The sequence below is a fragment of the Euphorbia lathyris genome, chromosome 6 (assembly GCF_963576675.1).
Source record: "Euphorbia lathyris chromosome 6, ddEupLath1.1, whole genome shotgun sequence".
Lineage (NCBI taxonomy): Eukaryota > Viridiplantae > Streptophyta > Magnoliopsida > Malpighiales > Euphorbiaceae > Euphorbia > Euphorbia lathyris.
Genome location: NC_088915.1, coordinates 57,544,133 through 57,557,460, shown reverse-complemented (window position 1 = coordinate 57,557,460; position 13,328 = coordinate 57,544,133). Strand labels below are relative to the sequence as shown.

At 40.0% G+C, this 13,328-nt stretch overlaps 1 non-coding gene across 1 annotated transcript; it reads left to right on the top strand.

Moving 5' to 3' along the window:
• The first annotated feature begins 1,186 nt into the window (after positions 1–1,186).
• Positions 1,187–1,293, top strand: LOC136234376 (small nucleolar RNA R71). The gene has a single exon (XR_010691262.1). It is a non-coding gene; the product is annotated as a small nucleolar RNA R71 (small nucleolar RNA).
• The last annotated feature ends 12,035 nt before the right edge of the window (positions 1,294–13,328 follow it).

Here is a 13,328-nt window from a genome sequence, read left to right as displayed (position 1 = left end):
CAATCTTTTCGTGAACTGGAAACGGTTTTCTCAAGAATCCATTTTAATTCTCGATTAGATATCTCGACTTGGCCACTAGTTTGTGGATGATATGGTGTAGATACCCTATGGTGAACATCATATTTCCTAAGCAAAGCATCAAAAGTACGATTAATGAAATGCGTACCTCCGTCACTTATGATGACTCTAGGAACTCCAAATCGAGTAAATAATTTCTTTAAGAACTTAGTTACTACCTTAGAATCATTTGTTGGCGAGGCGATTGCCTCTACCCATTTGGACACATAGTCCACAGCCACTAGAATATAATTCTGCCCAAAAGAAGTAGGAAAAGGACCCATAAAGTCTATTCCCCATACATCAAACAACTCTACCTCTAACATGTTGGTTAATGGCATAGAATCCCTCTTACTTATATTGCCGACTCGTTGGCATCGATCACATCTTTGCACAAAATCACGTGCATCTTTGAATAATGTTGGCCAATGAAAACCACATTCAAGGACACGAGATGCTGTTTTTAAACTTCCATGATGGCCTGCATATGGACTAGAATGACAAGTGGTTAAGATATCAATATATTCGTCCTCACTCACACATCTCCTAATGAGTCCATCCCCACAGACATTAAACAAGTATGGTTCCTCCCAAAAGTAATGTTTGGAATCAGAAAGAAATTTCTTTCTCTGTTGATATGTAAAATCATGGAGAGTGCCCACGATTTGGATTATTTGACCATGAGGAATTTTGATTAGGCCTCCAACCAGAACTGTAATTATTAGGATATGGATTTCCCCGTGCTTGTCCTTGGACATAATTAACTTGCTCCTCTGTACTTGGTTGTCCCAAGGGACATTCCAGTTCATAATGTCCACTTTGTCCACACATTGTACAAGTTGGTTGATTACCCATACTCATTTTCTCAATCTTATTGGTTAATGCTGAAATTTGTGCCTGCAAAACAGTCATTGGGTCAGTAGTAATAATTCCTTTCATAGGTTGAGAAGATGATTCCTTTGCTCTCCCACTTGGCCACATGCAATTGTTAGTAGCCATTTCTTCCAATAAATCATAGGCATCAGTAGTAGTTTTCCTTATAAGTGATCCTCCGGATGCTGAATCAATAGTGGTTCTGGTGGCAGGATTAACTCCATTGTAAAAAGTCTGCATAAGTAACTCTCTTGGAAGGTTATGATGGGGGCAACTCCGCTGCAAATCCTTAAAACGTTCCCATGCTTCATATAATGATTCAGAATCAAATTGTGTAAATGTAGTAATTTCCTTTATCAACTTGGCTGTTTTTGCCAAAGGAAAATACTTGGATAAAAATGATTGTGCCAATTGATCCCAAGTTGTAATGGATCCTGGTGGTAATGAATTTAACCAAGCTTTGGCTTTATCCTTTAAAGTAAATGGAAAAAGCCGAAGCTTAATTGCTTCGGTAGGAACATTATTAATTTTAAATGTATCACATATCTCCAAAAAATTTGCTAAATGAGAGTTTGGATTTTCATTTGGCAAACCATAAAATTGGATACAATTTTGCATCATTTGAAGTAAAGCTGGTTTTATTTCAAATTGATTTGCATTAACCGTCGGACGAACCACTCCTTGTTACGCCCCATTCACTGCTGGAATGGCATAATCCATAAGTCTTTGCTCGGATAGATTTGCCATCTTGTCTTTCAATTTTTTTGTTTTTCGTTTCTGTTTACAAAAATTTTCAATCTTTGGGATAAATGTTTCAAGCTTTTCCTTGGAACTTCTTGTCCTAGGCATGTACTTGAATTAAAAAAAATCTGCAAAATTGAAAAGAAAAAAAATATCAGTAAAAAAAAATAAAAAAATGACTATAATCCAAAAGTTAGACTAAGTAAAATAATGGCAATAAACAGAATTGCTCCCCGTCAACGGCGCCAAAAACTTGTTGAAGAAATTTCCGCAAGTATACGATTTCCTTGTAGTAATAAAAGATGTCGATCCCTCGAGGAACAAAATTATTACTCACTATCACTTAATCCGTTTCTTTTGTTTACAGAAATAAAATATAAGAATGTTGTTAATTATCCAACTAAAACTAATCTAATTACTTGAATCTAAAGATCAAACTTAAATATGCATTTGAATAACAAGTCAGAGACAGATGATAAAAACTTAATGATTTGCTTAATTATACTTATTCAATCTAACGATTACAAGTTAGGTTGTAAAAAATTCTAATCTACTCTCTCGACATAAATTAGAGTACTTAGTAATATAAAACGATGATATTAATTCTCAGTTCTCACTTGTTGAATCAACTAAACAATCATAAACATTACTAATTCAATAATCAACATACGACAACTATCTTTTTATCCTGATCTCTCTAGTGATAAAAGATAATCAATTCTTTCATAAATTTCGTTAAGGAATTGTCTCTCGATCATATTCCTAACTATAAAGAATAATTAAGATCTTAACTGAGACATGTATTATGATAAGAATATTGTAAGTTAGATTAAACTAAGTCAATTGAACAAACTAAAGTAGATAGTAATTATCATCCTTAAATGTAAAAACATATAGAATGTAATTGTAAATACAAGAAGTAAAGAAGAAGGAGAATAGTGAAGGATGATCTCTCTATCCTTTTTACATTACTGTCTTCTTTCTTCTTGATCTTTAACTTCTCTTCAAAATGCTTTAAACATGCAATTGATCTTCAAGTCTCTTTTTCTTTCTGATCTCTTGTGTTCTTCTTCAAGTAATTTTTCATCCTTTAAACATCCAGCAATTATGTTCTTTTAAATGTAGAGACAACCCTTGAAACACCACTCTAGATAGACATGTCTTTTGGATGGAAGAATGTGACTTTTGACAAAGAGACATAACTTTACAGCAATTCTGGAAAATTCCGCGGGCGCGTTATTTTCCGCGAGCGCGTTCTGGAAATTCCTGCAATCCAAGCCTCTTTAATCCAATGAGCGTGCTTTTTTCCGCGGGCGCGTTTCAGCTGATTTTCATCTCAAAATGTGAATGTTCATGCATCTATTTGACAATTTTCCTACACAAAACATAACACTAAAACAAGGATAAAACACTAACAAATCACATAATAAACACTCAAATTATCAAAATGAAATACTAAACTTTGAACAAATTATGAACTTATAAAGTTCATATCAGCGCCCAACCGAGGTTGGGCGTCGACCCAACGCCTGTTGGGCACGCGCCCAACCAAGGTTGGGAGTCGCCCTACCAGCGTTGGGCGTCACCTAACCTCGGGGATCCGTGCCTATAAAAGGCACGGATCCCCATGCATTTGAGGGGGGAGTTTGGGAGCTTCTCTCTCTAAAAAACATTATTTTTAGAGAGAGAAAGTAAATTTTTGGGAATAATATTTTTTTTTCCTAAAAAATTGAAAATTCCCAAAAAGTTAAATATTTTACAAAAAACACCGAAAATCACAACTCGTGGAATCAACCGACTTCGACTGTCAATACCAATCTTGAGGTATTATCTGAGGACTAGACTCATTTAATTTATTTATTTTACTTATTTTTAGTTTCGTTTATTTATTTAGTTTTTTTTGCGTAACGGTTGGGACTGTGGTGAGCGGTTTAGGGGCCGAAATTGGCACTCTAAACACGAGCTCATCAAACCCTCATATTATAAATAAAAGAAAAGTTCAGTACAGGAAGAGAAAATGAAAAGAAACGAATAAAGAATAAAAGAATGAAAGAATGACAAATTAACGAACATGAAAGTTGGCAAAGTTTGAGATGTCGGAGATGATGAAATCGTGACAGAAGGCCGAGGCCGTCTCCCACCAACGTATACCGGAGACCATAACGCCAAATTTGGCTAGCGCATCCGCCGTTCTGTTTCCTTCCCGGAAGATATGTGTTGCAATTATTTGCATTGACGAGCATTGTTGAAGGCATTTGAGCCATATCTGCTTCACATTCCAAGGAACCTCATCTGACTTGTCCCGGAGCAGGCGGATCACATATGTTGAGTCGGATTCTATCCAGAGATTTGTCCACCCTTTTTCCCACACAATATCGACGGCGAATGTGACTGCCCTTAGCTCTGCAACATGTGCGAAATCTGGACTCAAGGAGAAAGCAAAACATCCCCTAGCAAATCCTCTGTGAGATCGGAAGATTCCTCCTGCGCCTGATGCCCCCGGAGAGCCCTGTGCTGAACCGTCTGTGTTTACTTTCATCCAGTTCACTGGCGGGGCAATCCATATGACGCAACGGATGTTTGGAGCTGGCGGGATGCGTGGCGCGATTCCAATATTTTGGAGGATGCGTCTGTCATACGGCATGTGGCAAATACCTGACCCCCTGGCTGCGGATTCCTTGGTTAGAGATTTGAGCTTCAAGATTGCCATTTGGATTGAAGGGAGTTCTGATTGGAACGTTGCTGCGTTGCGCATTTTCCAAATTAGCCAACAGCATGAGCAAACCGCGGACTGCCAGGCCGAACGCGCCTGCCTCCCGAACCTCAGTGAGATTAACATGTCAAAGAAGCTTGTTAGTGTACCTGAGTAATCTATCATCATGTTGAACAAGCTGCTCAGTGATTGCCACAACGCCTTTCCAAACTTGCAGCTGACAAATAAGTGCAGAGAAGTTTCAGATTCTAATTTGCAAAGAATGCAGTGCGAAACGATGGGGATCCCGCACTTTTGCAAGTTATCGTGTGTGGGGAGACCGTTTTGAAAAAGTTTCCAGCACATGGTTGAGCGAGAAGGCGGGATATGGGTCCCCCAAATAAATTTGTACCAGTTCAGTTCCGGGGCTGTCGGAAGTGAGAGCTTATAGCAGAAATTTGGCGAGAATCGACCTGAAGGGGAGGGCTCCCAAATGCAAATGTCAGATTCATGTGAGCCTCTTGAGATATTCTGAACCTGTTGCGATATTTCTGGTGTTAGGGGTGGGAGGTTCCAGTAATCCCCAATTAGAAATTCCTCCACCCGCGAAGTGCACGTACGACGAGCAGTAGCTGACAAACCCATCTGATCCGCTAAATTAGGCTTAATCCAAAGCCCGGTCCAGAAATTCAATTTCGATTGGAGGCCGATCCACCATCTGACCTGACTGTTTAACACTTCAAACCTTGTTCTGCAGGAAGACCAGATTGTTGAGGTGTAAATGTAAGATCGGGGGGTGCCTGTTTTAGATATAAAACGGACCCGGAGGAGCTCAGCAATAAATGTGTGACCTTGAACAATATCCCAGGCCATTTTCCCCAGCAGTGCCTGATTAAAAACTTGAAAATTTTTGATGCCCAAGCCACCTTGATTCAATGGTTTGCAACATTTAGACCAAGGAACCGTTACTAGCTTTTTAATGTCTGTGGATCCCATCCAGAGGAAGTTGCGGACCTTTCCGTTGAGCTTCTTCAGCAAGCTGGCTGGCCATTTATATATTGTGAATGAGTGAACCAGGACGCCAACAAACGAGGCCTTAATCAAAGCAAGCCTCCCAGTGAACGACAGAGACGTACCTTTCCAGTTACTGAAAGTACCAAGATACCGATCCGCCAGCCCATTTAAATGTCTTGCGCATGGGCAACCTACGAACAGCGGCACACCAAGGTATTGAAAGGGGAGAGGGGCTTCATGTAATCCCATGATTCCTTTAAGGGCGTGTCATCTCCTAGGAGGAACCGCGGAGCCCAAATAAATTGTTGATTTCTCAAAGTTCACCTGCTGCCCAGATATATTGCCATAAATGCGGAGGATGTTCTCTAGCGAACGCATGTTACTGATAGAGGCCTTTCCAAAAATTATTATGTCGTCTGCATAGAGAAGATGAGAGGGGAACTTTGAACCTTGTGTATAGCGCATAGGGGAAAAGGAGCCGTCTAATTTCGCTTTAGAAAGTAATCTGCTGAAGAAGTCCTCTGCGATGCCAAACAGAATAGGTGAAAGGGGGTCACCTTGTCTTACGCCCCTGGAACACCCAAAGTATCCGTGAGTCGAGCCACCAATCATAATTGATATTTTTGCAGAGGAGAGGATGTTAAGAATCCAGTCACGGAACTGCAGAGAGAAACCAAATGCTTCCATAACTGACAATAGAAAGCTCCAGTCCAGTGTGTCGAACGCCTTCCTAATATCCACCTTGATTGCCATATTGCCTCCAAAACAATCCTTGTTGAGTAGATTGATTCCTTCAGACTCGGCCGCGATACAATGATAAATATTCCGACCCTTAACAAACCCGAATTGGTACCTGGATATGATACGCGAGGCGATTCCTGCGAGCCTGTCTGACATCAGTTTAGCTATTATTTTATAGCTAAAATTGCTCATCACGATAGGCCTATAGGCCTCAATCCGGTCCGCCCCCAGCGTCTTTGGGATAAGTGCCATGAGGTTGGAATTTAGCCCAGGAAGGATATGCCCGGATGTGAAGAATTCTCTAACCATGTTGCAGACATCATCCCCGACGATATCCCAGCAGGCTTGGTAGAAAAGACCCCCGAATCCATCTGGGCCGGGCGCACTATCTTTGCTCATACTGAAGATGGAAGTGCGAATTTCAGAAGCCGACGGCGTAGAGATGAGCAGCTCGTTTTCCTCTACAGTGACAATATTCGGGATGACAGAGTGTATCAGGTCAATGTTTTCCTGAGCAGACCCTCCACTGAATAGATCCTTGTAGAAATCCACTGCGTGTAGAGAGATGACTTCCCTATCTTCAACCAGCTGATCATTTATCCATAGGGATTGGAGGTTCGAATGCACCTTTTTAATTTTTGCCGAACGGTGAAAGAAGGCCGTGTTTCTATCCCCTGCTTCCAGCCATTTGACTCTGCTTTTCTCTCTGTAAAAGAGTTCTTGTCTGTAAAGTTGCATCCCAAGGTCCTCCTGAGCAATGCGCTCCCTGTTCTGCAGATTAGGAGATAAGCCTGCAGTACTGATCTCATTCTGAATAACTGTGAGCCTGGCTGTTGCTTCCTGAATGTTCATCTCTACCTGGCCAAAAACTTCCCTGTTCCAAGCTCTTAGAACTGGGCGCAGAGTCTTGAGTTTATGACAAAGCAGCTGAGATGGTGGCAGTGAAAGAGAAGAGCTTCGCCAGTGGGATCTGACAATATCCTTTAGAGATAGATGGGTGAGCCACATAGAGAGAAACCTGAACCTGCAAATCTGTGCACTCCCTTTCTTACATTTTAACAATAACGGATTATGGTCTGAGCAGTGTCTGGGGAGGGTAATACAACTAATCGAGTCCTAACTATCCAGCCAACCATGTGAAATCAATGCTCTATCAAGACGTCATTCTACATGATCAGGGCCCATTCTGCCATTAGACCAAGTGAACTGAGAGCCGGATGAGTCCACCTCAATTAAATTACATCGGTTAATGAAGCCCCTGAAGTCTGTGCATGCCCTGTTAGAAGGTGCTGAGCCTGTTTTTTCATGTGCCCCTATTACCGCGTTGAAGTCTCCCATAACGAGCCAGTTTTCATGAGTGACTGCTTCAGCTAGGTGATCCCAGAGCTCCCTGCGACAAATGGTTGAGTTCGAACCATATACAAAGGAGACCCTTTGAACATAATCAGTGCGTTGTATGTTGATGGTTACATGATGTTGATGAATGGAAGCAATGGTTGTGAGAAGATGAGGTTTGGCAAGCACCCATAAGGAAGGGAGTGTTGTGTTGTTACTGGAAATTAGCGTTAGCCCCAAGGAAAGCCAAAAGGAAGACGGCGAGCTTTCAAAACTGATCAAAGGTTCCGCGAGGCAGAGGATATCCGGCTTGTGAGTGTGACAGAGCTGCTTGAGAGCCCTTTGAGTTCTATTATTGCGTAGGCCCCTGCAGTTCCAGAACAACAAGATCATTGTAAGCGAGGAGGGGGCCGGCTGAGCCTTTTGGCTCTAGCTGCTATCACTTTACTATACTGCTTCTTCCTTCTAACTGTTATCCACGATGGCTTGTCCTCTTTGGGCTCTGCTTCCGGTTCCATGTTTGAAGTTTCATGCAGTACCATTGCTGTATTCTGAGCCCCTGGGTTTCCTCAATGTGTGTTAATTGATTGAGGTAACCAGGCTTGTAGGGGGCAAATACCGTTTGTGGAAGCCCTGGTGAAGGTTCGCCCGGTTTCTCCGGTCCCTTGTAAATCTGGATAGCGGTATTATGGTCAACTTCCGTCTCTGAAGCTAGTGAGCTATCTGTATCGCTGCAATCCGCCCATTGTCTCTGTTTTGAGTCATTTTCTTTACTCTCAAGAGGAGGAGATGTTGATGAGCTTGGGTCGGTGTTTAGAGGCATCTGTGTCGCCTTGGTCTGATTAGGGGTTCTTACTAGATTTTTGTGCTTTTGGGGCTGTTCCCTACCGGGGTTCTTACGGCACTGGCCCGCTGTGTGTCCTACAACTCCGCATATGGAGCAAAAATTTGGTAAGTTCTCATATTCCAGGTGAATCCACTGCATCAATGAGTCAGTATCTACTCGGAGTTTAAACTGAAGCGTCTGAGCAAGATCGACATCAATTAAAACCCTTGCATAGTGCCCAAATTCCCCTGCCACAGTATTCTGATCAAACCTCAGTGGAACACCGACAGCGCGAGCAATACACGAGATAATTCTCTTGTCCTAGTATTCCCAGGGCAAGTTATAAAAGCGGACCCAAACCTGTGCAGAAGTAGCTTTGTGGGAGTCAGGATTGAATCCGGGAGACCAGGGAGAAAAACGGATAATACCGGGTCTTAGCGCAATGGCCCCTTTAGCCTAGATCAACTGAAGTGCCTCTGCCGAAGGCATGATTATATGGTAGAAACCCCTGCCTAGTGAAATCAATTTCCAATCCATCTTCCTATCCCAGATCGTGTTTAGTTTGAGCTTCAATTCAGCGTGTTTCCATGGGGATTCCCCTTTTAATAGAGTAATTCTACCAATAATAGAATTTTTGCATACCTGTAGCCTTTCCTGGTAGACTGATTGTTGAATTCTGACAGCCCGGAATCCACCCTCATCCGAGATTATGGGTTTGTCCTCGCCTGCAGCGATAGCTGTTTCTAAGTTTTTCCCCAGTGCCGCCGCGAAAGAGGTCTTATCTGATTTGGGGTCGTTGGCGTTCCGAGCAAAAGCATCGCGACTGAATAATTTTGAGATGCAGGGGATGTCCGGAGCTGCTAGTTCCCGATCGAATGATTGTCTTGAGAAGAGGTGTGCGATTGTGAAATCGCAAGTGGAGGCTGTCCCCGGAGTGATCGTCGCCATGGTTAGGTTAGAGAGAAATCGCCGCCGCCCTCTTCATCCTCTAATCTTTTTTCTTTTTCTTTCTTTATTTAGTTAGTTATTTATTTATCACGTTTATTTATTTTTCCGTATTTATTTAATTCCCGTCTCGTACTTAATAAACGTTTTGGTTTTGTTTTAAATGAAAAACCTCGTTTTAAGGTCCCAATACGAACCGTGACCCGATTTAAGGATAGTTCGGGATTAAAACGTTGTAAATATAGAATTTTAAAAGTGTTTTAAATTAACGTTTTAAAGATAAAACATCGTTTTGGGATACTCCGTTATAGACTATGACCCGAGTTGGGTAGTTCGGGGACCAAAATGATAGAATAGATTAGATCTAAAGTATTTTAATAAATCTGGAAAACATAGGGACCGTTTCTGTAACTTTACTGTTTCTGTCACTAAAGGCAGTTTACCGACGGCTTTTCCGTCGGTAAAGCTGCTGGAATTTTAAAAATCCCCTTTTTATTAAGCCTTTTTCTTAACTTTTTTGACATTTGGCCTTATATATATATGTATGTTATTATGTAATTTATTTATTAAATATGTTTTAGGGTTCTGTAACTAATAATTAGATATTTTATACTTATCCATTTGGTATTTAAACTTAATTTATATCAATTTAGCTTTGTAAAGTAATATATGTGTATTTATATATAATTTTTTTGTTTATTCAAGTTATATTAGCTATTATTTGGGAGATAGTTGGTTTAAACCTTTGGGGATAATTAATTTATAAATGCTTTTGGGTTATTGAACCTTATTTTTTAGTATTAATATTTAGATGTACATTAAAGGGTTTTTTTTTTTATTCTATATACTTATTATGTGAAAAACTATTTTGGGATAAATGTTATTTTCTTATTTGTAAACTTTCTCCATTATTTTCATATGTTTTTAGAATAAAGTGTACTATATTTAGTATTATTTTCATTATCCTTATTATATATATATATCTAGTATTTCTTCACTTATTTTTAATCTATAGATATATCCCTCATTTTTTGGCCAAAATGTGTACATATATGTGTATTTACCCTTCCTTTTTGACATCTATACGTATATATTTCAAGTTTGTTTTATTGGGTGAGTTTTGCGATTTAAATTGTTCATTATTGTAATTATGTTCAAGTGAGGAATAGTTTACGTGAAAATGGGAAAAAAAAACCACAAAAAGATTTGAACTTACTTATTTAAACTAAAAGTTTCTAGATATTCCAAAAGTGTAAATAAAAGGCTTTTTTTTATCACTTTAAACCACTTCCTAAACATCACGTTTTAAAACCTTAATCCATTCCAATGACGGATTAAGCGAACCTTGTAATTAAAATCGTTTTCCTTATAAATAATAGAGTTTTGAATCGTTTTCCTAACTAAACGGTTTTGTACAGAAATAAATGGACTTGTATGCTTAATCATGTTTTTGAGTTAAAACTTCTTATTCCACGTTTTCAAACGCTCGAGTCGTTCCAACGACGATTCGAGTGAGAATCATAAAAACCAACGGGGTTTTGAAACGCGCCTAAATCGTTCCAACGACGATTAAGGCACGAACCATGTAAATAAACTCGCTTTTTGGGGAGTGAGATTAGTTTAGATTTAATGTATAGCTTAAGACATAAGTCACGTTGTAAATAAATCAATTCTTCCTTCTATCTCCCTCTTTCTTCTACATATCTTAATTCATGTAAAATGGATGATTCTTTACTAAAATGGCTTTCAATAATATGCTCAAAACGGCTTTCAAAACGAGAAAGAAAAGGTTTCAAATGAATTTTAAACTTAAAGAAATATGCGATTAGTCCGTTAGCGCCTAACATGCTAAGTAGGAGGCTGGTGGTTCAGAACCGGGCGATGTTGGGGTGCCTAGTAGCCTTTCTCCGGAAAGGAGCTAGCCTTCTCGGCTCGTACCCGAATTTCCCGAACCCTCACCGGTCTCCCGCAAGGGATCGGTGTTCATTTCCCATCCGTGGGTGGCGACTCTTCCATACTCCGAGCTCCGGCCCTGCCGAGCAGTTTGATTCCGCGATTGGTTACTTTTGGCGCCAATCACAGCATCTATCGTCAACGGTGTCCACCCCCCGGTTCTCCCGGGCAACGCCGCGGCACCTACAAGTGGCGACTCTGCTGGGGAAGCAAGAAATTTGATTCCGGAAGGCGTGTATTAAGCCCATAACGGGGACAGGTCGTATTATTTCTTTTCTTATGCATTCATAAGCATTATTGCAAACCTTTTGGGTAATTTTCGCGAAACCTCTATTGAGAGTCCATTCGTCGCTCGAAAAAGGCTAGTGTAAGTTCCCCCTTGCAGTAAGGCGCCAAAGGGTCCCCATCCATTCGTTAGGGGTGAATTTGTGCGGTCCTGTGAGGTCCCGCGATCAGTCGTGTCAGCATATATTAGCCTTAGAAGTTGCCATAGGATTACCCGTTACTATTTTTGGTATGATGAATGAATCAATTCGTGTTTTCAAATTGTCATGATACGTGTCTAATCCTAAAATATGTAAAGAAAATGAAACGATATGTTAATATATACTCTTAAACCGACATACGAACTACCCCAAATCATCGAAACAATTCGAACTAAAGACGACTTAGTCATCTCGTATGAATGAACTTGTGCGACCCGCCTGGTCCCTTTCCGTGTCCCGAAGAAGGCACATGTTCAGGAAATACGTCGTGACGTAAGCACGTATTAGTACGAATCGGTTTGGTATTAAGGATAGTTATATCTCGATTCAAAAGACTATATTAACGATAGCCGTTATTCACATTCTTTAAATACGTTGGGATAAAGTGAGATTATGACAAAACAAAAACGAAGAACATTTCTATTTTGAACAAACCCGTTGTAACGTAAAAAGTTTCGTGAACGTAGCCCGTCCCTTCCGAATAAAAAACGAGCTCTTACGTTACGCCTTGCGTGGTTCTAAAGAGAAATGGACGTATCCGCAAAAGTGACTAAGAAAATAAAAATAAAAACGACCAAAATCATTCCATATCTATGATATATGTCAATCCTGAGAGTAGTTAGAAAAAATGAACCAATTGTTGGGGTTTAGTGTCCTATAGACAATTGTTGCAGGATACAAACTTAATGTAAATGAATTGTTCTTTATGTCATTTGTTTTAATGAGATATATGTTTTATAACTATATAAAGGAAATCCCTTTTAAGCACTAAATAAAGTCTAATAAAAGGAAATCCGTAAGTTTGTTTAAAGTGATTATAAAGTGTTCATACAAGCATGAAGTGAGACAAAACTTTATAATAAACTAATAAACTTAAAACCACCCCAACTCAAGTGATATGTTTAGGATTGATATATCATTGTTGAGACTTGTATGTAACAATGTCTTCTGTCCGACAGAAAGCTGATCTCACAAGCTTCATATATATAGATATCTGGACAGTTACATAGATCCGATGAAACGTCGTTCATTAGGATTGGGGATCCGATTTGAGATAACAGGATGGGTAGATTCTTCCTTGTCACATGTTCATCTCATTGGTATTAATAGGTATAACTAATCCTTAGACTCAAAGGAATGTTAATTGGTCATCCTGAATTACTGAATGTGAGACTTTGATCCTGTGGTCCCACGATCCTTAACAGAGATGACTCTGGGGTGTGAACTGCAAAGGTTGGGTGTCACAGGAGGTAATGTCAGGGTAGTTATACATTGGATTGAGCATTTATCACTCCCGATTAATGGGAGATACATCCAAGGATCGCTTGTGGAAGACTCGACTCTAAATCCTTGCAAGGTGATAGCTTAAGAGTAGAAATACAGATTTCACTTAACCTATCTATTTGAGTTGACTCGGCCTGTACAAGTAAAATGAACGTCTCGCTATATGTGACTTGACATCACCCATAGTCATAAGATTCAGTTCAAGGATGTAGTTGATAAAGGATCGAATTATACTGTAACTAATACGGAAGGGTTAACGACAGAATCAACCTGTCTTCTTAACGGACTCTGGGGGAATGATTACAGACTTGCCAATAACATACTCAGTACATCATTCCGTTATGCAAGGATTAAATATAATTCTTGAAGAAATTAATTTAAT